General features: G+C 44.5%; 1 protein-coding gene across 6 annotated transcripts in view; it reads right to left on the bottom strand.

Moving 5' to 3' along the window:
- The window catches only part of PTPN14 (protein tyrosine phosphatase non-receptor type 14), a 177,940-nt gene that overhangs the window by 106,186 nt on the left and 49,444 nt on the right, over nucleotides 1-22,310 (bottom strand). The window contains exon 1 of one of the 6 annotated variants that reach the window (XM_047841374.1): nucleotides 9,632-9,670. The exons of 3 other annotated variants lie outside the window; for them this stretch is intronic. The gene's annotated coding sequence lies outside the window, so the exon portion shown is untranslated. Of the gene's footprint in view, nucleotides 1-9,428; nucleotides 9,588-9,611; nucleotides 9,671-22,310 lie in introns of those variants that run through there. 2 more of the 6 variants (XM_047841375.1, XM_047841373.1) reach the window with 2 other exon arrangements.

The raw sequence follows: 22,310 nt of genomic DNA, 5'->3' as shown, positions 1-22,310 counted from the left end.
CCCTCTTTGCAACACTGCCTCCTTCTTTACCTTAACACTATTTACCTTTATTTTTATCTTAATATTTATTTTGTTATTTACTTTACACACTTAGAACGGATGATAGAAAATGAAGAGAATGCACATTTAATGGAAGTCAGCAACTTTCTACACTTGAAGAAGTTTTAAATATATGAATCTAATGCATTTATTATCACAACTCTGTGCTCTTCTTCACCAAACAGGCAGTTAGATGTGGGGAACTGCCCTACCGTCATTTTGATCTTTTACAAAATGCTTGACGCAAAAGCCTTGCCACCAAATTAAAGGTAATTTACTTAACTAATAGTGAGATGTACTTACACCCTCATGTCCCACCAAATTCAAGGGATGACACTGCCACGGAGAACACAAGAAGAAAACAACAGCAAAAGTGGCTTTACTGTTCCGCTCTCACTGGGAGTTTCTTCATCGTTATCTTCCAAAGAAGCCAGAAATGTTCAGACAACCTCTCTGTTCACCTTTCTCTTCTCCATTAAGCCCAAAAGACTATCTCTTGCTCATGTGATTGTTGTGTTAACTCCATTCCCTAAGTCAAGCAGATCCAGCCTGACTTCACACCGTTCATCCAAAGAATCACCTCGGAGCCCCCTGACACTTAGAGGGGCAAATATGAGTAACTATTTACAGGCATTCCTGAATTAATAAATAAAATGGCTTTAATATTTAGAAACCACTCCCTATCAGTACCCCAGGCCTCACAGAGGTTGTCAGGGCACAACCCTACAACAGAGCAAAACATACTCCCCAGACTCCCTCGGCCGGTCTTTGATGCCTGCCCTCTGGCACATTCCTTAGCATGACAGGTATGTTTTATGATGGCTTAAAATACACATGCTAGAGACTGTGGCTTGGTAAAACCTATTAACATTTCTAAATCACTTTGTGTTGGCAGACTGTCATGTTTACCTCTAAGGGAGACCAACCTGATGATCTCCTGATATCTGCAGGAAAGACTACACAGGGACCCACCCCAAAAAGCAGAAAAAGAAGTCAGGATTCAAATACAGAACCCTGAAGAGTTGACTGCTACACATTCCCTCACCTTGTTGAAGAACAAGGCAGAAGACAAAGAGATTCAACTCGTATATTAACCAGGGAGCCTCAAACAGAAGAAATATTTGCTCCGTGGGCATAAGCCACACTTCTAATCCTGGGCCAGGCGCTTTACATCTGGGTGTGCCTCACCTTAAACACCTATGAAAGAATGTGGCCGGCCGGGTACACCTTTATCCCAGCCACTATTAAAAACAATCCCTGCTATATATTCCATAGGACGCCATCCAGAACACACAGTTAGAGAAATAAAAAGTACACTGCACACCAAATGCACAGATAGTGCAGTTTGTATAATAAACAAAAACACATGAAGTACTGGGAAAGAACGTAAATTCCCTAAAACAATTAACCATTAGGGCCACGTAGAGGTGACATTACACAGAACTCTCACTCTGTATTTTATACATTTCTAAAGTGTTGTAACGTTTTACAATCACCTTAGATTACTTTTGCAAATAAAGATTAGCTTAAAATGGATTAGCTACTAAAAATGGTATGTCAGAAGCAACATCTGCCAATCGGGCAGTGTATCTCCTAGAAAATAACGATTTTTTAAGATTTTTTAAAGCTATTTAAGTCTTCAATTTGCAAGAAACTTGCTAGGTAAGGTAGCCACAAAAAAGTTGTAAGAAAATTGGTCTGAAAAGTCAGTGACATAAAATATTGAATGGGGGGGGGGTGCCGGAGGGGGGTGTGGTGTTCTAGAGTAAAAGAGATGTAGGACTTATAAAAACAAAATGCAATATGTGAACTTCAATCAAATCCAGGGTTAAAAAGATACCTATAAAAGACATGAGGCAATTAGGGAAATTTGAAATAGGGAACAGAAATGAGATGATATCAATGGATTACTAATAAATTTCTTGGTTTGTTTTTTTTGTTTTTTTTTTTTTTTTTAGAGACAGGGAGTGCACAAGCAGTGGGGAAGAGCAGAGAGAGAGAGAGAGAGAGAGAGAGAGAGAGAACCTCAAGCAGGCCCTATGCTCTCAGTGCAGAGCCCAACACAGGGCTTGATCCCACCACCTTGAGATCATGACCTGAGACGATATCAAGAGTCGGATGCTCAATCGATGGAGCCGCCCAGGCGCCCCTCTTCTGTTATTGATAGTAGAATTGTGCTTGTGTAAACAGAATGCTTTAGGAGATGACAGTGGGTATATCTAGGGGTAAAAATGTCATATTATCTATAATTTACTTACAAATGGCTAAAAACCCAATGCATACATATACAGATTCAGAGTCGAACAAACATGACAAAACATTAATAGTTGTTAAATCTGGATGGTGGGCGTACAGATATTCACTGCACTGTTCTTTCAGCTTTTCTGTATACCTAAAAATGTTCGTAATCAAAGGAACAACAACAACAACAAAAAACAAAACAAAAGGCAACCCTCAATACCGGTACTAAACAAAGTCCTTACAGCTCGGGTGAAAATGCAGCTGGCTCTTTCTATGGACTTCTCTAATCCCTCCCTTTCTTTGTCTGAACTCCCACATCATTTCTGCCTATTGTAACATAGCAATCAAACTTGTGTTAATAGTATTAGCAAGGCTGACTCTAAACTCTTCCAGAACTAGAGACATGTTTTCTCCGTCTTTAACACCCACATCTTTCACCTAAATTAAAAGTTCATGGCATTTATGCCCAGAACTCGTGCGGTTGGAGGGTTGTGCTTCTGGAAAGAATTGCCAGGCGCTCATTTAAGACACCCCTTGCTTTAGGATGGGTCACACCTAAATGATTCCAGGTAAACCATCTGTGTGACACTAATCTGTAAGAATAGGGTTAGAGGAGATGATCTGTTAGTCCCTTTCAGTGTTAACATTTTGATAGTCTATGAATTATCTGCCGTGTTTTTAAAAATGTGTATTTATTTTGAGAGAGAACACACATGCACATGTGCAGGGGAGAGGCAGAGAGAGAGAGAGAGAGAGAGAGAGAGAGAGAGAGAGAGTCCAAGCAGGCTCCACTCTGGGCTCTATCCCTTGCACTGTGAGATCATGACCTGAGTGGAAATCAAGAGTCTGACCCTTCACTGAGCCACCCAGGCCCCCCCTAACCACCATGTTTAAGGTCTCAAAGAATCCATAGCACTTGTATCATGAGTCCATCTCCTAACCATTTACAAAGGCACACAGTTCTACAATACACATGACCCAGCACTGTCTGGGTTTTAAGCCTCCTTCCTCTGCTTTGTCCTTGATAGACAGAGAGAGGGAGGATTAAGATATGCCACCAGACAGGAGCACCTGGGTGGCTCAGTGGATTAAGCGTCAGACTTCAGCTTAATGATCTCTCGGTTTGTGAGTTCGAGCCCCACGTCAGGCTCTGTGCTGACAGCTCAGAGCCTGGAGCCTGCTTCGGATTCTGTGTCTCCCCCTCTCTCTGCCCCTCCCCCACTCACACCATGTCGCTCTCTCAAAAATAAATAAACATTAAAAAAAAAAAAAAAAAAAAAGATATGTTACCAGACGGGAAACTGGATGTGAAGTCTATCACAAACAAGTCCTCTCTGGGACTCCAACGACTTTCCCTGTGTGGCTCTCAGGGGCCACCCATATCATATTCACTTCATCACATGAACACTGTAAAACCTAGAACAAAATGCCAAATTCTCATAAAAAGGTCACATGCTTATGAAACTGTAGATTTTCCTGATGATACTGGATTTCCAAAAGAGCTCAAACTAGGGGGTCGTCAATTCTATTTGCCAGGAGATTTGGTTTTGTTTAATGGAAAACTCTTTTAAAAACTGAAGTCACTTAAAGGATGAGTTTTATTTGTCCCCTCTTCAAGAACATATCAAGTAAATAAGGGAAAGCTGCAAATGTTGCTTCCATTCATGGAAGTTTAAGGAAACAGACTCTTTTCTTGGTTAGTACACATAGTAAAGCCGATAGTGCTGACTCATGATGTTTTTTTTTTCAAGACAAACAGCATCTTATTCTAATTTCCAAACATCATCTGCTGATCCTCTTTTTCACAGATGTAGCTTAGTGAGAAAAGTAGCATCAGATAAAAGAGTTAGACCCCAGCCCTTTAGTGACGAGAGTCACCGGGAGTAAGAAGCAAACATGAAGGGTGGCCTGGGTGGCTCAGTCGGTTGGGCGTCGGACTCTTGATTTCAGCTCAGGTCAGGATCTCATGGTTCATGGGACTGAGCCCCACATCAGGCTCTGCACTGACAGTGCATAGCCTGCTTGGGATTCTCTCTCTCTCTCCCTCTCTCTGTTCCTCTCCTACTTACTGTCTCTTCCTCAAATAAACATTAAAAAAAAAAAGAAGAAGAAGCAAATGTGAAAAAAAAAAAAAAAGGACAAGGAAAGTACCAACAACTCTGACCTCTCCAGCTCGGTGGGTATTCGTGTGAAGGGACTGGAAGTAAATGTTAAAGGCTCCCCCGAAAGGAAGGACACCCATGTGACAGAAGGAGTGAAGTCAGGGGCACAGAAGGTCCTCTCTAAGAACCAAAGTTAGCTCAGGGAAGGGAACATGTGCACATCTTCCTGCAGGAACTGGCCTAAGTGCACACCCAGCAACTTAACCTTTCCTTGCCTCAGTTTACTCATCTGTGAAGATAATACCCACCCTGCCCAACTGCGAGAAGTAAATGAGAAAATGCTTCTGTGGAGCACTCAGTGGCTATAAAGGTCCCTTTCCTCTTCCTCCTCATACAGTAAGCCCAGTTTGCTCAAAGGATAGCAAAGCAGCCATGGAAAGGACCGGAGTACGTGACCACCTAAGTCTTAAAAACAAAAAAACAGGCAAAGCAGAGAACACAGAGTTGAATGCAAAGCGATGACAAGTCCAAGGGTAGAACCGTGCATTGTCCCAGCACTCCACCTTGTCATCCTCCAGTGTACCGTCACCTAGAGCAGAAAGGAGCCAATCATTAGAAGAAACGCTCCCATACAGAGCCCAGCCTAAGTGGGTAAGAAGGTTGCGGCCTTTTCCTTATCTTAGTCAATAACATGCTTACAGTGTCTGGTGTGAGGCAGCTGTTCTTTTTTTCAGTGGAAATTGATTCCCAATTGCTGTGGGTCTTAGAATCCAAATGGCTGTATCTCTACAGCTGATGGCATAGCACAGTCTCCCTCACCCCAGAGAAACTCCCGTGTGTGTCTTAGCTCCCCAACAAGAATCTTTTTTTCTTTTTTTTTTTTTTTTTTTTAACATCTATTAATTGTTGAGAGAGAGAGACAGCACGATTCAGGGAGGGGCAAAGAGAGAGGGAGACACAAAATCTGAAGCAGCTCCAGGCTCTGAGCTGTCAGCACAGGATCTGATGCGGGGCTCGAACCCACGAACCGTGAGATCATGACCTGAGCCGAAGCAGGACGTTTAACCGACTGAGCCACCCAGGCATCCCCACCACAAGAATTTTGAAGGGAGAGAGCTATGTCAGGTTTAGATTTGTAGTCGCCTTTGGATGTGGCAGGGCGCTAAATAAATATTTGTCACTATGATGAAAGAAAGAATGAATTCTGAAAGGGTTGAGTTTTTGAGGCCAAGGTAGGGCAGGGGCCTCCAGGTGACCTCAGTGGCACCTAAGGAATTTGGAGCCTTAGATAGATCTGACTTGCGAGGGTGTGAGAAAGGCTAAAAAGTGCAGAGAAGAGGGATGAGAAGTTATTCAGCTCACTGGTGCTCTTTGGGGGTAAAAAATTGAACTCACACTTCTATAAGAACATTCCCACCCAAGCCTGTCTTTTCCGGCCCTTGATATGTCTTAGACTGGGCATGGGCTCAAAGACCAGAGAGATGCTACATCCCATGGAAGTTCTTTGCCAAAACAACAAGGGAATTACTGATGTGATAAAGAATCCCAGTGTGCCCACGATTGCCCAAAGCAATTTGTAGGGATATTTGCTCTGTAAACACACTTTAAGGGCCTTTCATAGAATAAGTTACAGCAGAAGAGGACAGGACATACAGGGAAGCTTCAAAGTCACTTCTAAAACTCATTCCTGACCGATCAGCTTCCTAAGAAGATCTAATATGTAAGTTTCCATCTTCTAACAATCAGCTGTGGATTTCCAGCACCTTGTACTTTCTTTTTTCCCCCTAAACATATCAACAAAACACCTGCCAAATGGAAAACACAGAGCAGAGCCAGCTTTCTCATAGAAAAGTCAGTCGGCTGATCTAATAAATTTTAAATATGATGAGTAAGAAGTGGAGAGACCTTTCATAATATCAACCAAAGACAGCTTAATTCCCTTTACTAAATTACCTGTACTAAATTTCTTTAGGGAAAAGACAGGAATTAAAATCCAAATCTTAAACGCGGTCATCTTTTTATTTCCCATGCTATATTACGTACGCTTACTTCTGAAATCTGAACAAAAGTTCTGAAATCACGAACATAAGCTAACTGCTGTTCCACTGCATTCTATATTTACTAACAGTCTCTGGCATTTTTCCAGCATTCCATATTACTACAACTCCCAAGCACACCTCACAGAACTATGTAACCCTGGTCTGGGTGTGAGAAAGGAAAAAATGATGCAATGAGTCCATCCTGTGTATAAACACGCATGAGGCACAGCTCAGTTTTAAAAAGTACTATGTCATTTTTCTGAGGAGAGTTTTAAAAAGGGGTAGAAGGGGCATGGGGAAAAAAAGAGTATGGGAAAATGGGAAATGCTTTCTCCGATTCCCCCTTAAAGACCAGCAGAGAGGAAGGTAGTTCGTTTTGGTGAAAATTAGAGTTAGTTTCTTCTATAAATGTTAGTGCTATAGAATCCCCAAATTACATCCACACATTGTATTATTCGAAGCCAAGCAAAATTTTGTGCGAGGTTTACAACACAAGCCCCTAACTTTTAGTTGCTAAATAACTACAAAAACAAATGCAGAATGTCCACGTTTTTGAATTTCTTCCTTTTCCTCCCGCTAACTCAACTTCAAACATTCAGTGGTGGGATGGAGAGGAATTTGTCCAAATCTGGAGCTGCACTGCAAGTAAGAACAAAGATTCCTGCTACAGGACCCCATCACAGTGGTACCTCACCTCCACGAAAAATGGCTACATAGCAACTACATGTGTGCACAATGTCTCCGAAAACCAGGAAATGGAGGCAAACATCCTCTGAGCAATCAAATATCACGAAGTCCTTATTAATGCTCTGCTCAGGACACAAACAAACACAAACCACCCTCACAGTGCATTTACTCTGACTTTATATACCTTACATACCTTGCTTCTTAGCCCTTAGCAGACTGAAAGGAGATAAAGAAAAGTATGCTGGCAGGGAACAGAGAGGCAATGAGGGAGGCAGACTATAAAATTAAGCATTCCACAGCACGGAAGATAGTATCGAAAGTACCCTGTGGTAAATATGGATGACGGAATAACACCCGGCATATTTTGCTTAAGATGGCAGTAAAGAAATATACTTGTAAACACAGTGTAACTTGTAAACTTGTAAACTCCTATCCATAGTGGTTAAAAATAACCAAAAAAAAAAAAAAAAGTGGTTCTTGAGTGGTAAAGCTTCTATTACCTGGAATCCCAACTCCCCCACCCCAAGCAGTGGTTCTCTGTTGTTTATTCCTGCTCTAATTCTCAGAGCAAAGCAGTTTGGTGAAGAATCAAAGGCTGCATTTTCGACTGTTGGAGGGGAAGGGCAACGATCTGTGAGGACCAGCAGTTTGAAAAAGCCCCCCACAGGTAACTGCTGAAAAAAAATCATTACCCCATCCCCCACTTTGAGGATCACCGCCCTGAGGTCTCTAGAGAGACGTGATCTTCCCACAGGAAGGATCTCAAAACATGAAAGCTTTCATTATTGACTTCACTGAGACTCTTAAGGCATTCAAAGCACATCTTGAATATTTTATAGATAAAATAATATGTTGTCTGGAATTTACTCAAAAATAACAGGACTGGGGTGGGTGTGGGGGGGCGTCTGAGCAGCTCAGTGGGTTAAGCATCTGATCTAACCAGATCATAACCTCATGGTTCGTGAGTTCAAGCCCCGCATCGGGCTCGCTGCTGTCAGCACAGAGCCCACTTTGGATCCTCGGTCCCCTTCTCCCTTTCTGAACCCGCCCCCCGCTTGCACTGTCTCTCTCAAAATAAATAAATAAACTTAAAAAAATAATAATGGGAAGGGGACACTGCGGGGGTCCAGATAAAGCAATATTGGCCACGTAGTTGCCAGCTGCAGTTGGTGGCAGACAAGGCTCATACCTTTCCTTATGGTTTTGTATGCGCTTGAAATTTCCCACATTAAAAAGTTGTTTTTTCTTTCTTTCTTTCTTTCTTTTTTTTTTTTTTTTAATAAAGACGTCTTTCTTAAATGGCACTTCGTAAAGCAACCTGGCAAAAATCCTCCACTCTGTGGAGCTATGTTACAGAGAAAGGGGGTCAGAATTCTTCCTCCATGTAACCCCTCCTGCCCCTCCAAAAGAAAACTTACATTTAACTAGATCAAATTGAGAGTGAGCATTTCTCATTTCATTGTTAAAAGATGGCAATAAAAATTCTTTTTGCAGGGAAAGTTGACAGGCTGGATAAAAGTACAAAGTGCAACCAATGGGCAGAGGGGAGGGGATTCCTCCTGCCCAACCTGCTTAATCGACTGTATCAGAGCACCTGACTCTGGCTTACTTCTCTGATGAGCTTTCTCTGTCTATTCACGCCAGGAATGCTTTGTCCTACGAGACTCCACCCTTCTTTGAGAGACAGTAGAATCTGCAACTCTCCAAATCCAGTTCTTTCTGGTGTCAGTGTCTACACCCACAGTGATGTGCGTCCTGGAATGTCACAGCTAATCATAGCCGGGAAGTAGAATGGGAGAGTCCTGTGAGTGTTGGAACACCAAGAAGGCAATAGCGAGCACCTCCATTTTTAAAGCAGATACGATGACAGAGGCATTTTCCTGAGCATTATCTCCAATGGTCTTATGAGACGGTGATTCCTAATGCCCCCATTTTTACAGACGACAGCACCAACTCTGGAGAGGTTAAGACCTTGCCCAAGATCACACAGTTACTAAGGATACCACCTGACCCCACGTTCTTACTCAATGAACCATGTTAAAATACCCAGAAAGGGGGTAGGAAACGACCTGGTGATATGAAAATAACAATAACAACAGCAAACAACCACATTCTATAAGGAAGGCTTCAATATGCCATCTGCAGTCTATCTTTGCTCAGCCCGAGTGGACTCGATCCAGACATGGCAGAAATGGATCCTGAGGCCGGTGACTCAATTTCAGTCCCAGGATGTTCTATCCAGACGGCATGGCAGCAGAATCAGGGTCTTATCCCTGCCACAGCACCCCATACCTCCTCCCCCCGACCCAGTGCCTCTTACCTAGACAACCTTCCTTCTACGGTTCCAGTGTGTGCGGCAGAGAGGGATAATCCCAGCACATCAATACAAGCTCTTCAAAAACCAATTTGAAAAACACAGTTACAAGAGCAACTGGAGAGGTTTTCCAGCCTGTTCATATGACTCATCATCAAAACGAAAGAAATTCGCTGAAGGTAAACATACCTCCAACCTGCTTCACTCACCCTCCTCTGGGATGTGCACCCTAACGGGGACAGAGCTGACCAAGAGAGGGGTTCTTGGTGAAAGGCTGTTACAAGTGACCTCCCTTAGCAAAGTTTTCCACACCTCCCTCTCCCGTTTCCTTCCTGTCCATGCCTGAATTCCCTCAACTCCCCTTGCATGTCCAGAACTTTCGGATGGGAGGACTCACCCGTGTCACTTCCTATCCAAACAGAAGCAGCAGCCACGCAATCTCTGCCAACTCCCTTCAAGGGGGTCTATGCAGCCAGTGCCCAGCTTCCCTGGGTACGTCGCCATGTTCCTTGGTCTCTCTGGCCCCATCAGTGAGCCTCACCCTGATATGGAGTGATTTCCCTGCATCAGCCACTTACAGGCTGTACAACCATAGCTCAGAGGCTGCCTCCCTTTCTGCATTTATACTATGGGGGTGGTAACAATACCCACCAGGTGCAGCTGCGGGACTACACCCGTTGGTAACATATCAAGGGCTGGCACAGAGTCTGGCACGTGGTGAGCACTATTTGTATGTTTGCAGTCACTGTCCTTATTATTGTTGCTGTTTCACTGAATACTGCAGGAAGCCCAAGGAAACACAGACTGCCAACGTTCGCAAGTGTACGAATCGCTTTCCAACAAGCCAGCGTTTGTAGAATTTCAAAAGCTAAGGCGATTTGTCACAAGGAGGCGAAGCATGAATACAAGACCCCTAGGTCTCACTGACTGGGAACCACGGACAGGATGCACAGTGGGCTCCAGAGACCGGGACCAAGTCAGTGAGTCAGGAATACAACCCAGCGGGTTCTGAAGCGTTAACGATGCAATCACTTCCCCGGAGCCAAGTAGCTGAATCAGAGGGGGGAAAAATGGCCACAGGTAGGAGCCAGTATCAGCTGCTACCGAGTTGCATGCTCCCCACTGGTGTAAGCAACTGTCAGTCACTGATGGGAGAAAACAAAGCTTCTAAACAGCGATGCCCATGCTACCAGCTGGCACCCACGCGATAAACAGACAAGCACACGTGCACAGACACGCACAGGAAGCCCATCGTAATTGTCCTTTCTTCCCTCGGTCCCCTGCCTATGAGACCCCCACACACAACCCAAGTGGGTTCTTGGAAAAAACTCGTGCTGTACATTAAGTAGCCCTCAGTGACATGACAGAGAAAAGCACCTGTTGCCAGCACGGTCACTTGGCTGTCATAAAAACACTGTTAGCATGCTAACATTCCCGCTACCGTTAGTGACCTCAGACCTGAAGATGTGCTCAGTGGCCTGCATCAGAGCTGAGCAAGCCGAGGCCTCTGGAGACACTGCTGCCCGTGGGGAGGGCTCTCCCCCTGGGCAGAGGATGACTGCAGCCCGGTAGGGGATGGGCGGAGGAAGGAACAGGAGCAAAAACGTCAAGTGCTCCGGTTCCCGGGTCGGACTCTTCGTTCTTAAAAGCTGAGAAACTTAAATTTGTACAATATCTAACAAAGCCATATCTAATAAGTACGGCGAGTGCTACGCAGGGTAAGCGTAATTCAAGAGGCTCCCTTTGCTCTCCTGACTTACACCTATGTTTCAGAATATTAAGGATTTCAAATCTCCCTGCAGACAAACCCTGTCTGCCGAAATCTTGGTACAGAAGCAAAAATATCGCTGGGAAAAGAAAATGCGTATCTATCCTTCAACTAGATGGTGAGAAGCCAGGAACCAACAACGCTTTTACAGCTTTTATCACCCCAAACCCCTTTGCACTATAATTAACGCACACTCTAACTCAGCAATGCCACTTTAAAAGCAATGGGTCTTAAGGATCGCGTATAAGGATGGTGCAGTAAACATCATCTGTAGTAGAGGGTGGGGGCCTAAAAACGACCTGCATATCCATGACGGAATTACGTTTGAATGCACTCTGGCAGAGCCACATGATCTAGGGCATTATGCTGTTATTAAAAATCAGCTAAATCTTTAGCTATGAACTCAGAGCAACAACCGTCAAAAATTCAGTAACTACCAGCTTGTTGGAAAAGCTGCAGAGTAAGGGCATGCAGACCCAAAGTGAAGCCAGTCATCTTGTATGTGTTTGTGCCTACACGAGCTCGGAGAAAGGATGGAACAGGTCCATCCTCAGAGGGATAAAAGGTAGAGCACAACATCTACTTTGTCAATATGCAATCTTTGGAGTATTAACACTGTGTTAAACAAAAACCTATTATTTAAAAAAATTTTTTTTAAGATTTATTTATTTTTGAGAGAGAAAGAGAAAGAGACAGAGCATGAGCAGGGGAGGGGCAGAAAGAGAGGAAGACACAGAATCTGAAGCAGGCTCCAGGCTCCGAGCTGTCAGCACAGAGCCCGATGCGGGGCTCGAACCCACGAACTGTGAGATCATGACCTGAGCTGAAGTCGGACACTTAACCGACTGAGCCACCCAGGTGCCCCAAGAACTATTATTTTAAATACTGCTTCTCCTAAATACTAGATATAAAAACATTGAGGAGAAGTCTTCCTTCAATATTATATCAGTCATCACTGACCATTTCAGCTCTAAGATCATCTGAGTGGTTGCTATGTGTCAGAATTATGCTAGACTATTGCACGCACTGTATCATCTAACCCTCACAATCCCAGCTTACGGATAAGGAAACAGACTACATAACCTGGCCAAAGTTCCAAAGCAAGCAGGTGGCAGAGATGGGCTCCAAAGCCCAGTTTTTACAATTAGATGATACACATAGTAAGATACACATTGATCATATATGCCCCCTTCATAAATAACAATGTTTAGAACACAAATCTCATTAACCATTTGCTTTTAGCACCACATAAATCATACCTTGACTAAGAGCAAAAGCAAAAATAAAAAAAAAAATCACTTGAGATCACGCATTCCTTTTCAAAATTGGAATTAAAACTACTTAAGCCCTGGAGAGCCTGGGTGGCTCAGCTGGTGAAGCGTCAGACTTCAGCTCAGGTCAAGATCTCATGGTTTTTGAGTTCAAGCCCCGCACTGGGCCCTGTGCTGACAGCTCAGGGCCTGGAGTCTGCTTCAAATTCTGTGTCTCTCCCTCTCTCAGCCCCCTCCCCCGCTCATGCTCTGTCTCTCTCTCTCAAAAATAAACAAACATTGATAAAAAAAAAAAAAAGCCACTTAAACTCTGGGACTTCCCTGAGTTTCCATTCTTTTGAATTATTAAGCCTAGAGAGGCCATTCTTCTTCTTTTTTCTTTTTTTTAGAGTTTATTTATTTTAGAGAAAGAGAGAGAGAACAAATAGCAGAGGGGCAGAGAGAGAGGGTGAGAGCCCAACTGTCAAAGCAGAGCCCAACTTGTGGTTCAATCCACTGAACCCACAAAATCATGACCTGAGCTGAAATCAACAGTCAGACACTCAACCAACTGAGCCACCCAGGTGTCCCCTTTTTAAATATTTTTTAAGTTTATTTATTTATCTTGTGAGAGAGAGAAAGAGAGCACACAAGAGCACAAGTGGGAGAGGGGCAGAGGGAGGGAGGGAAAGAGAGAATCCCAAACAGGCTCCGTACTATCTGCACAGAGCCCAACATAGGGCTCAAAATCACTAACCGTGAGATTGATCACGACCTGAGCCTAAATCAAGAGTTGGACGCCTAATCAATTGAGCCACCAGGCACCCCTCTCTTTAGCATAGATTCTTAAGGAGGAATGCTCCCAAGTCAAAACCTGTAAGTTTTAAAAATCTCTTACTACATACAGCTAAACTGATTGCCAAAGGACTGTCAAATGCAGAAGCTATGGTAAGTCACTATGATTTCCATTTCTTTACCTGCAAAAATGCTCAAGATGATGTGTTTTCTTAAGTACTCCACTGAAAAGCTGCATAACGTAGAACAGAAAGGAATCAAACTTGGAGTCAAAAGGACCAAGATCAGGTTACAGCTTTCTTTTTTCTTATTGGGTCACCTTAAGCATGGTTCCTCAGCAAGGCAGAAGCGCTTTAGGAAAGGAAAATTTCAACCCAAAAAGGATATATCGAAGTCCTAATGCGAGAGCAGGTCTGCGTGGCAGAATGGCCCCCCAAATCCAGTCTGCAATGAACAGGATCCTTTCTCTCGTTAGCTCCAGTGCTATGTCACCATGCCACAGCTTTGGGAGCAGCAGTTCTGAGGACAGCTTTTGAGAAATACCACACGCTGTCCTCCGTCAGGCAGCAACTATGGAAATTACTTGGCCCGAACATCAAATGACTGTACTTCCTTATATTTATATACCATTTCCTCAAAAACTACTATTCGCTCAGCCCAGACTACTGATTGTGGGAAATCCCAAAGAACAAGTAAAGACACCCTCTCTGCCTGCCAAATGGTAGGACATGCTCGGTAAGGATAAAAACAGAGCGGCACATACACTGGGCAGCTGGGAAGAGATTCGTCCAGACAGAGGCAAGGACGAGAAGAGACAAGGAGTGGATGCAAATGCACACCGACCGTCTGGAGACCGTTCTTGGGTTCCGGATAATCTGCAGAAGGTAGAAGGGGAGGTAGCAAAGGTCCGCAGCTTAAGTAGAAAAAAAGAAGAGAAGTTGCCTGGGTGGTTTGGTCAGTTGGGCATTTGACTCCTGACTTTGGCTCAGGTCATGATCTCATGGTCATGGGATACAGCCCCGAGCCCCTCATCGGGATCTGTGCTGACAGTGCAGAGCCTGCTTGGGATTGTCTCTCTCCCTCTCCGTCTCTCCCTCCCCTCTCCTCTTCCTCAAAAAAATTAAAAAGAAGAGTTTCCAGTGTGGAGAGATTTTCACTTGAGATTTATGTAAGTGCTCATTTTATTCTATATAAATGCAATATTTGAAGCAAAAGCAAGGCAAATTCAGCACAAGGAAAGAATAAAAATTAAGACATTGTGATTTTTTTTAATGTTTATTTATTTTTGAGAGAAAGAGGGAGACAGAGAATCTGAAGCAGATTTCAAGCTCTGAGCTGTCGGCACAGAGCCCGACGTGGGGCTCAAACTCATGAACCGTAAGACCATGACCTGAGCCAAAGTTGGATGCTTAACCAACTGAGCCACCCAGGTGCCCCCAAAATATTCTCTTTATCTTACTATTACATATGATTTTTTTTAACTGTTGCATTTACGCAAACACTGGAGCCATAGTCCTTAGTCTTCGAGAGCACGGCTTCCTATAAGTCAGATTGGTAAATGAGGATTCTGATATAGGAACTAAAGTAGACAAGTAGTAAAAAACGAAGATTTCATTCCAGTACCTGTGCCTGGACCCTCTCAAGGAAGAGTGAACTAATTTGGGAAAAAAAAATGTAATGGCAGTGAGTCATTTATACACTAAGTTAGAACTTTATTTTCTTAGGTTTACTTCTTTATTTTGAGAGAGACAGAGTGTGGGCAGGGGAGGGGTAGGCAGAGGGAGAGAGAGAGAATCTCAAGCAGGCTCCACACCAGCAGCACAGAGCCCAACAGGAGGCTCGATCCCGAGAACCATGAGATCGTGACCTGAGCTGAAATTAAGAGTTGGATGCTTAACTGACTGACCCACCCAGGCGCCCCTAATTTAGAACTTTTAGATTGTGGGTGAACACATCGAATAAAAATACTCAAGATGGTCATACCTTAATAGCTTATTCCAGCAACAATCTTTACCATGTTGAAATTTCTTCTTTGTAAAATATGCTTAAATCTCTATTCGTAATTGTATCTATTTCCTCCTTGAAGTCTTTCATCCTGAAAAGGGCAACTGGGAACCATCATCCCCGCATCACACCTTCATATATTTAACACTCTTATTATGACACTCACTGCCTCAGATTCCCCAACCTAAATATTCCTACCTTTCTTACCTTCTCTTTTTAGGGACTAGTTCGTTGCCCTGCAATCATCTATCTCTGTGGTTCCCTATTCACTCTAAATCCTTCTTGTTTTCTTTTTGTTGCAGAAAAAAACTGAGACAAGTTGCATTTACAACCTAACTCATGGAGATGGGCTTCATGTTCAGCAGAAAACACAGAGCACGCATGTTGGATTTGCCCGTGAAATCCTTCCTTGAACAAAAAGATCTCTCCCTGGAGAAGACACCACAAGAAAAGCTAACTGTGCTCTCGTCTATGTCAGATAATGAAGACTATGACAAAGGACAAAGAACGTCTGAAGAGGGTCTAGAACACTTAGGCTTAATTCTTTGCTCTGTCTGGTTACTTGAATCCAGTCGATAGTTAGAAAGCTAGAGCTGGAGGGGATGCCTGGGTGGCTCGGTTCTTTAAGCATCCCACTCTTCATTTTGGCTCAGGTCATGATCTCTGATCTTGTGGTCATGACATTGAGCCCTAAGTGGGGCTCTGTGCTGAGTGTGGAGCCTGATTCTCTCTCCCCCTCTCTCTGCCTCACCCCCACTTGCTGGCTCGCTCTCTCTCAAAATAAATAAGTAAACATTAAAAAAAAGAGAGAGCTAGAAGTTGAAAGATAATGGGGTTTCAGTGGTGAAACAAAGATGTTTTCCCAACTGAAAAATCACTTCAAATCCTGGAGAGGAACACGACACACACATTACAAGCTCCGTGTCTGATGAACAAGGGGATGTCAGAAACCCCACACCAAAAAAATACAAATACAGAAGGGAAAAATCTGGGAGAGTAAGCCAGGCAGGCCCTCTGGAAGCTTAACTTGGAGAGGCACACGGAGCCAGGTGTGGGTTTCGTTTTGTGAGGTGTCTCGTTTTTGCCAAGCGTGTAGGTTGTGAGTAGGGAAGGATGTGAAAGCCGGGGAACTGTTGGAACGTCTTGATAAGGACATGTTCCTCCTCCCAGTCCAGATGGCACAGGAAGTGAGAGGGCTCCAGGAGGGAGGTGTCCGGATGGAAAGAGAGAAGGGGGCAGGGGTGAAATATCGTGACACGACTGGCTCACGTGCAAAGTTGTGCACAAGGAGTTCTTTAAAGCAGTTGGAGGTATGTGGAGATGTTTAAAGAAAACCAAGCAAGTGAAAAGGTGAAACATTTACAAACTCAAGAGAAAACAATGTGTTCAAGAAAGAAACCCCGATCCACATACCACACTTGGCTAAACTGTACACATTATCTGCATCGTTACACTGAACGGAAAAGGCACTGAACTGAGTCTAACCAGAGCATTTGCGCTGCTCTTCTGGAATGATGGCGGTAAGGGTGATGGGGTATCAGTGAGCCTCAGTCCTTACCTGCCGCTGCCACTGTCACCACCACTGTCCTACCTAACATTACTGAGCACTTACCAGGTTTTATGTTTTTCATGCTAAGCCCTTTAAGTGGGCCTTGTGTCTCTCCCAGGAGTCTGCCACAGAACAAAAAGCATCATGAAGGCTCCCAGACGGAGCAAAGAGGGGTTTCTCTAGCAAGGAGAGCCTCCTTTGAATGCCCTGCAGTCAGCCTTTGGAATTGTTTCAGCAAGGAGAGAAGGAGCGTCCTGCCCGATTTCAGGAAGTCTATGACAACTGCCAGGAGCAAGTCCTTATTAGATTAAGAATAGAAGAATAAAGAAGGGCCAATGGACACTGAGCTAGGAGAAGTGCACCTGAAGAGGAATGCAAAATACAACTGACCTAGACCTCCAGCTCCCCAGGCCCACCACCCAAATAATACAGAAGGTTAATCCCAACGCAAGCACACATGGATCTTGTGCTGAGCCTGAACCCGTGATGGGCAGGGGCTGAAGACATCCAGCCTTTTATAGGCCCTATCCATAGATGCTGGCACCATTCCGAGCAACATGACTCAGAGGGTCAAGATTATGGTCACTAAATGTTCATGGCCAAAGCCATACCCGGATTTTGTCAGAAATTATAGTTCGCATTTCTGGAGCATTTCTTCCATACGAAACCCTGCACAGGTTATTTCTAGTACCCACATCATCAACTGTGCATAAGCATTATACCCATTTTACAGACGAGTAAACTGAAGCCTACAGACAACATACTAGCTAGCGATGGAATTCACAGTCTCACTTAGGCTGTGTAGTCTCCCATCTTCCATAATATCTTAAAGGAGCCTTTACTGTGACTTTTCTACAGAGTCTGGAGGGATACAAGGAAGCCAATCTCTACCAATGGAAATCTAACGTGGAGCTCATGACCCACTGACCGTGTTGTATACAACTAGTTAACCGTGTGAGAAAAATAGCACCTAGGACAAGGGGAACAAAGTTGCTAGACGACCCCAAGGTCAGAAGAAAAAGAAAGAATTGAGATTAGCGGGAGTGGAAAGGGAGAAGCCCCAGTCTTCACCCAACGTGTGCCTGGTGTTTGCTCTAGACACACGCCTGGCGTTTGCCATATGTTCCTCCTCTGTTGCAACAACAACCCCCTTGGATCCTCCTCTGTTGCAAACAACCCCCTTGGATCCTCCCATCCCTCCTGAAAGTGAACGGAGGCCAATCTTGATACTGTGGTGCTGAAAAATAACCCAAAAATGTGGGGAAGGTCTGATATTTACATGACCAACTGGCATATCCCAAGCTTTAACTTTGGCGTTTCTCAGGAAATCTGGAAGAGCTGACCTACTGTCACCCAGAGGCACCAACCTCCTACCTGTTCATATTAATTTCTGCACTTTGGTCAAATTCTCCACAGTATCCTTTCATTCTGCCAACAGAATAATAAATATCAGATAAACACATGAGGGGATGAATGGGTTCATTCACTAGATGGGGGAGGGAGGGGCAGGGAATCTTTTCACGATATATATGTATTTCAAATCGCAACACTCTCTTTAAACATCTTACAATTTTATCTGTGGTTATACTCCAATAAAGCTGAAGTTTTTAAAAAATCAAAAGAATAAATATCAGAGGGGGGAAAAAAACTATACACTTTTCTCTTTCCATGGGTTAAGTGCAGATATGAACACAAACCCCACCACACGCGCTCCCTGTAAGCCAATTCCAGTATTAAAACAAATTCAAGGGTGGCTCCTGGGTGGCTCAGTCAGTTAAGTGTTGGACTCTTGACTTCGGCTCAGGTCACGATCTCACGGTTGGTGAGTTCGAGCCCATGTCAGGCTCCATGCTACCGGGATTTCCTCTCGCTCCCTCTCTTTCTGACTCTCCCCGGCTCGCGTGCGCACTTTTTCTCTCTCGAACATTAAGTAAGTAAAAAAATTTTTTTCAAAAGAGATTCGTTATTGCACATATTAAAAAAATTTTTTTTCTTTACTGTTTCCTTTCGAGAGAGAGAGACGGACACAGAGTGCAAGCGGGGGAGGGGCAGAGAAAGAAGGAGACAGAGAATCCCCAGCAGATTCTGTGCGGTCGGCACAGAGCCTGACGTGGGGCTCAAACTCACGAACTATGAGATCGTGAGCTGAGCTGAAGTCGGACGCTTCACTGACTGAGCCACCCAGGCGCCCCCGTTATTGCAAATATTTGTCAAGGACCTACTCCATGCCAGGCACTGTGCTAGACGGTAGGGGTAAAACCATGTGAGACCAACAGCTGTGCCGTCCTCACAGAGCTCACCTATTACACACCTCAACTGAGTCTGGAACAACGGTCTGCACAGGTGCACAAGAGAAACCAAATGTAAGCAGGGCGATATATCACGAGCACGTAACAATCACTGACTGCACTGGCACAACTCTCACCTTTTTCCTTAAACCCATCTGCCCTCCTTTAAATAGCAAGCACCAGGACATGAAGGAACGCCACCAACGTGCACTCACCCCTCTCATTTCTTCTGAGCAATTACCAGTTGCCAGACACTATAGACAACAAAGAGTACCATATGGTTCCTGTCTTCGGAAGCTCATAAGCTACTGAGGATGAATTCTTAAGAATCAGAGGGCAAACGGCATTCTCTGCAAAGAGGTTTGACAGCTGTGTTTAAACGGTTTTTCGCCAAAACCGACACAAAGTAATAGTATTGCCTTGTTCTCTTTACACATGTCCCCATAGCAAGCACGGACATCAAGACAGGCTCTTGACCCCTCTGCTCCATTGAAATGTGTGTCATCAAAATAAGCTTGCTGCTGCTCCTCAAAATAGGAAATTCACTCTACCCTCCCGTGACGGCATTCGAAGACATCAGAATTCTCCCTGGTCTACAGAGGGGCTAAGGCTGCTCATACAGCCGCATGAGGACGGTCCTTCAAGATCTGCTCCTTGTCTACCTAAATAATGAGGAGGAAGAGGAGGATGGTGATAAGGACCATGGCCATTAGTAACTGTAGCTTCAAGGTACGAAGCATCTACCATGTGGCAAGCACTGTGATGATAAGCAGTTTCAGGCCATACGTCATTAAACTTACGACAGCCCTAGGAGATAGGTATATTATTTATCCCCAGGCTTATCAGAGGAAACAGAGGATTGAAGAGGGCGAGATCTGGCTCAAGAACAAAAAGCCAGGAACTGGCAGAGCGAAGCCCAAAGGCTTCCCCACTGTACTATGGTCTCAGCCCAGCCACCCTTTCTTTCCTCACGTGCACCACACCTGCATTCGAGCCATTTCTATCCTCCACACCCCACTCTCCGATCTGTACCCAGTTGACTCCTACTTCCCTCTCAGAACTCATGTGGAGTCACCTTTCCAGGAGACGTTTCTAGATGCCCCACTCTAAGGTCTGATGCCGCCTGTCTGAATTGGCTCTGCCTTGGGCGCCCCCTGTACCCCCCCAGCACTATCCCACTCTGCCATTCAGTCGTGAGCTGCTCTAGGCCACGGACATCTCACAGTCAACAGTGCAGCTCCACAGCCCAGTGAGAGCACTTATGCACAACAGGCATCAGATCAACTGTGCGGGTTTGCTGACTGAACAAATGAATGAGGACAGAGAACTGAGGCTAAGGGCTTATTCCAGGATGGTCTCTGGAACCAGAAATACCTGAGTTCAAGTCCTGAATCCATTTCTTACCAACTTGACAATTCACTTACCTTCCTAAGCCTCATCTATAAAAATGAAGGTCGTCGGAGCGCCTGGGTGGCACAGCGGTTAAGTGTCTGACTTCGGCCCAGGACACGATCCTGTAGTTCGTGGGCTCCAGCCCCATGTCAGGCTCTGTGCTGAGAGCTCAGAGCCTGGAGCCTGCTTCAGATTCTGTGTCTCCCTCCCTCTCTGCCTCTCCCCGACTCATGCTCTGTCTCTCTCAAAAATAAACAAACGTTAAAAAAAAAATCTCCTAATAATACTATGTGAACTTAAAAAAAAAAAATAAAAATGAAGGTTGTCACGTAGCATCTAGCTCAAAAGGCTGTTCTAAGGGTTTCAATCTAGCAGCCTAGCTCAATAAGTGGGACACAGTATGTGCTCAATAAATGTTAGCTATTAGTAGTAAAGTACAAGTCAAAAACCAACCCACTACTAATAAAGGACTTTGCCCTCGATAGCCGGCTTTTCTCTTCCCTCCAATCTCAAGCAAATACAAAGTCACTCCTCTCCATAATGTGGCTGGGGGATAGGAAGGCTCGTTTCTATAACCAATCCAGGTCCCTTCCAGACCTAAACATTTAAAGGTAACTTAGGTTTTTCCAAAAAGCTTTGAGGGCAAGGGGCCTGGATGGCCCACTCGGTTGGGCATCCGCCTCTTGATTTCAGCTCAGGTCATGATCTCACGGTTTGTGAGACTGAGCCCCGCATCAGGCTCTGTGCTGACAGCACACGGAGTTGGCTTGGGATTCTCCTGTCTCCCTCTCTCTCTCTGCCCCTCTCCCACTTGCCCTCTTCTCTGTGTCTCTCAACATAAACAAATAAGCTTTTTTTAAAAAAAATTACAGAAAGCTTTGCAGAGGAAAAATGTCTCACACGTAACCTTGAATTCAACCTTTTCTCCCATGACAAGCATTTCCGTGGTAACTCATGAAGTGAGCTCAGAATATAGCAGTTGCTTCTGCAACAATCACCTTTGACAGAGCACCATTAGTAATTGTAACACATGCACCACTAGGTCATAGTTTAAAATCTTAAGTCATTGTGTGCCATATTCATCAAAACATCCTTGGCTATAAATGACACAACAGAAGTGTTTCCCATTTTGTATAGATCATGTTTCATGAGATCGAGCCCCACATCCGGTTGTGTGCTGACAGCACTGAGCCTGCTTGGGATTCTCTCTCTCCTTCTCTCTCTGCCCCTCCCTCGCTCACACTCTCTCAAAATAATAAACATTTTTTTTTTTAATCTACACATTTCATTATAATAATTATATAGGACTAGGGATGGCCCAGAACAACGCTAAAAGCAAGCCTCACCTGACACGCTTTTCTGATGCTTTTATCTAGGTTGTAGAGAAAATTGCAGTGTAAGAACTCTTCGGGGGCTGCTGGAGTATTCCAACTTCCATTCACCGGTCTTGATAGAGCACAACTGCACCTCCCTCCAGGCTTGTCATGAAAACTTTGGAACTTACCAGGTTGGGCTTGGAAAGCGACTATCGACTGAGGTAGAGACACGAGGATTTCCCCCAGAGTTTTAGTTCCTGTGTGCGATGTACCAGAGCAAACTTCTACCTTTTTCCTTCCGTGTGTCAGTTTTGTTTTCTGTCTCTCCCTCCAAAAAAGGCCCATTTGCTACACTAGAACCTAGTCCAAAAACTCAGAACATTAAACAAGAACTTTACCTTTTCTACGCAATTTTAATCTCTGCAGAGGCACAGTGGCATCAGAGAAGACGATACCAACTCGTGTGCTGGCCAACACCAGACCCACTTGATAGACACGGAGGGTCACCTATACATGACCAAGGGCC

This window comes from Prionailurus viverrinus, chromosome F1 (genome assembly GCF_022837055.1).
Source record: "Prionailurus viverrinus isolate Anna chromosome F1, UM_Priviv_1.0, whole genome shotgun sequence".
NCBI lineage: Eukaryota > Metazoa > Chordata > Mammalia > Carnivora > Felidae > Prionailurus > Prionailurus viverrinus.
The sequence above is the reverse complement of the archived record's forward strand: the minus strand, read 5'-3'. Positions and strand labels throughout refer to the sequence as shown.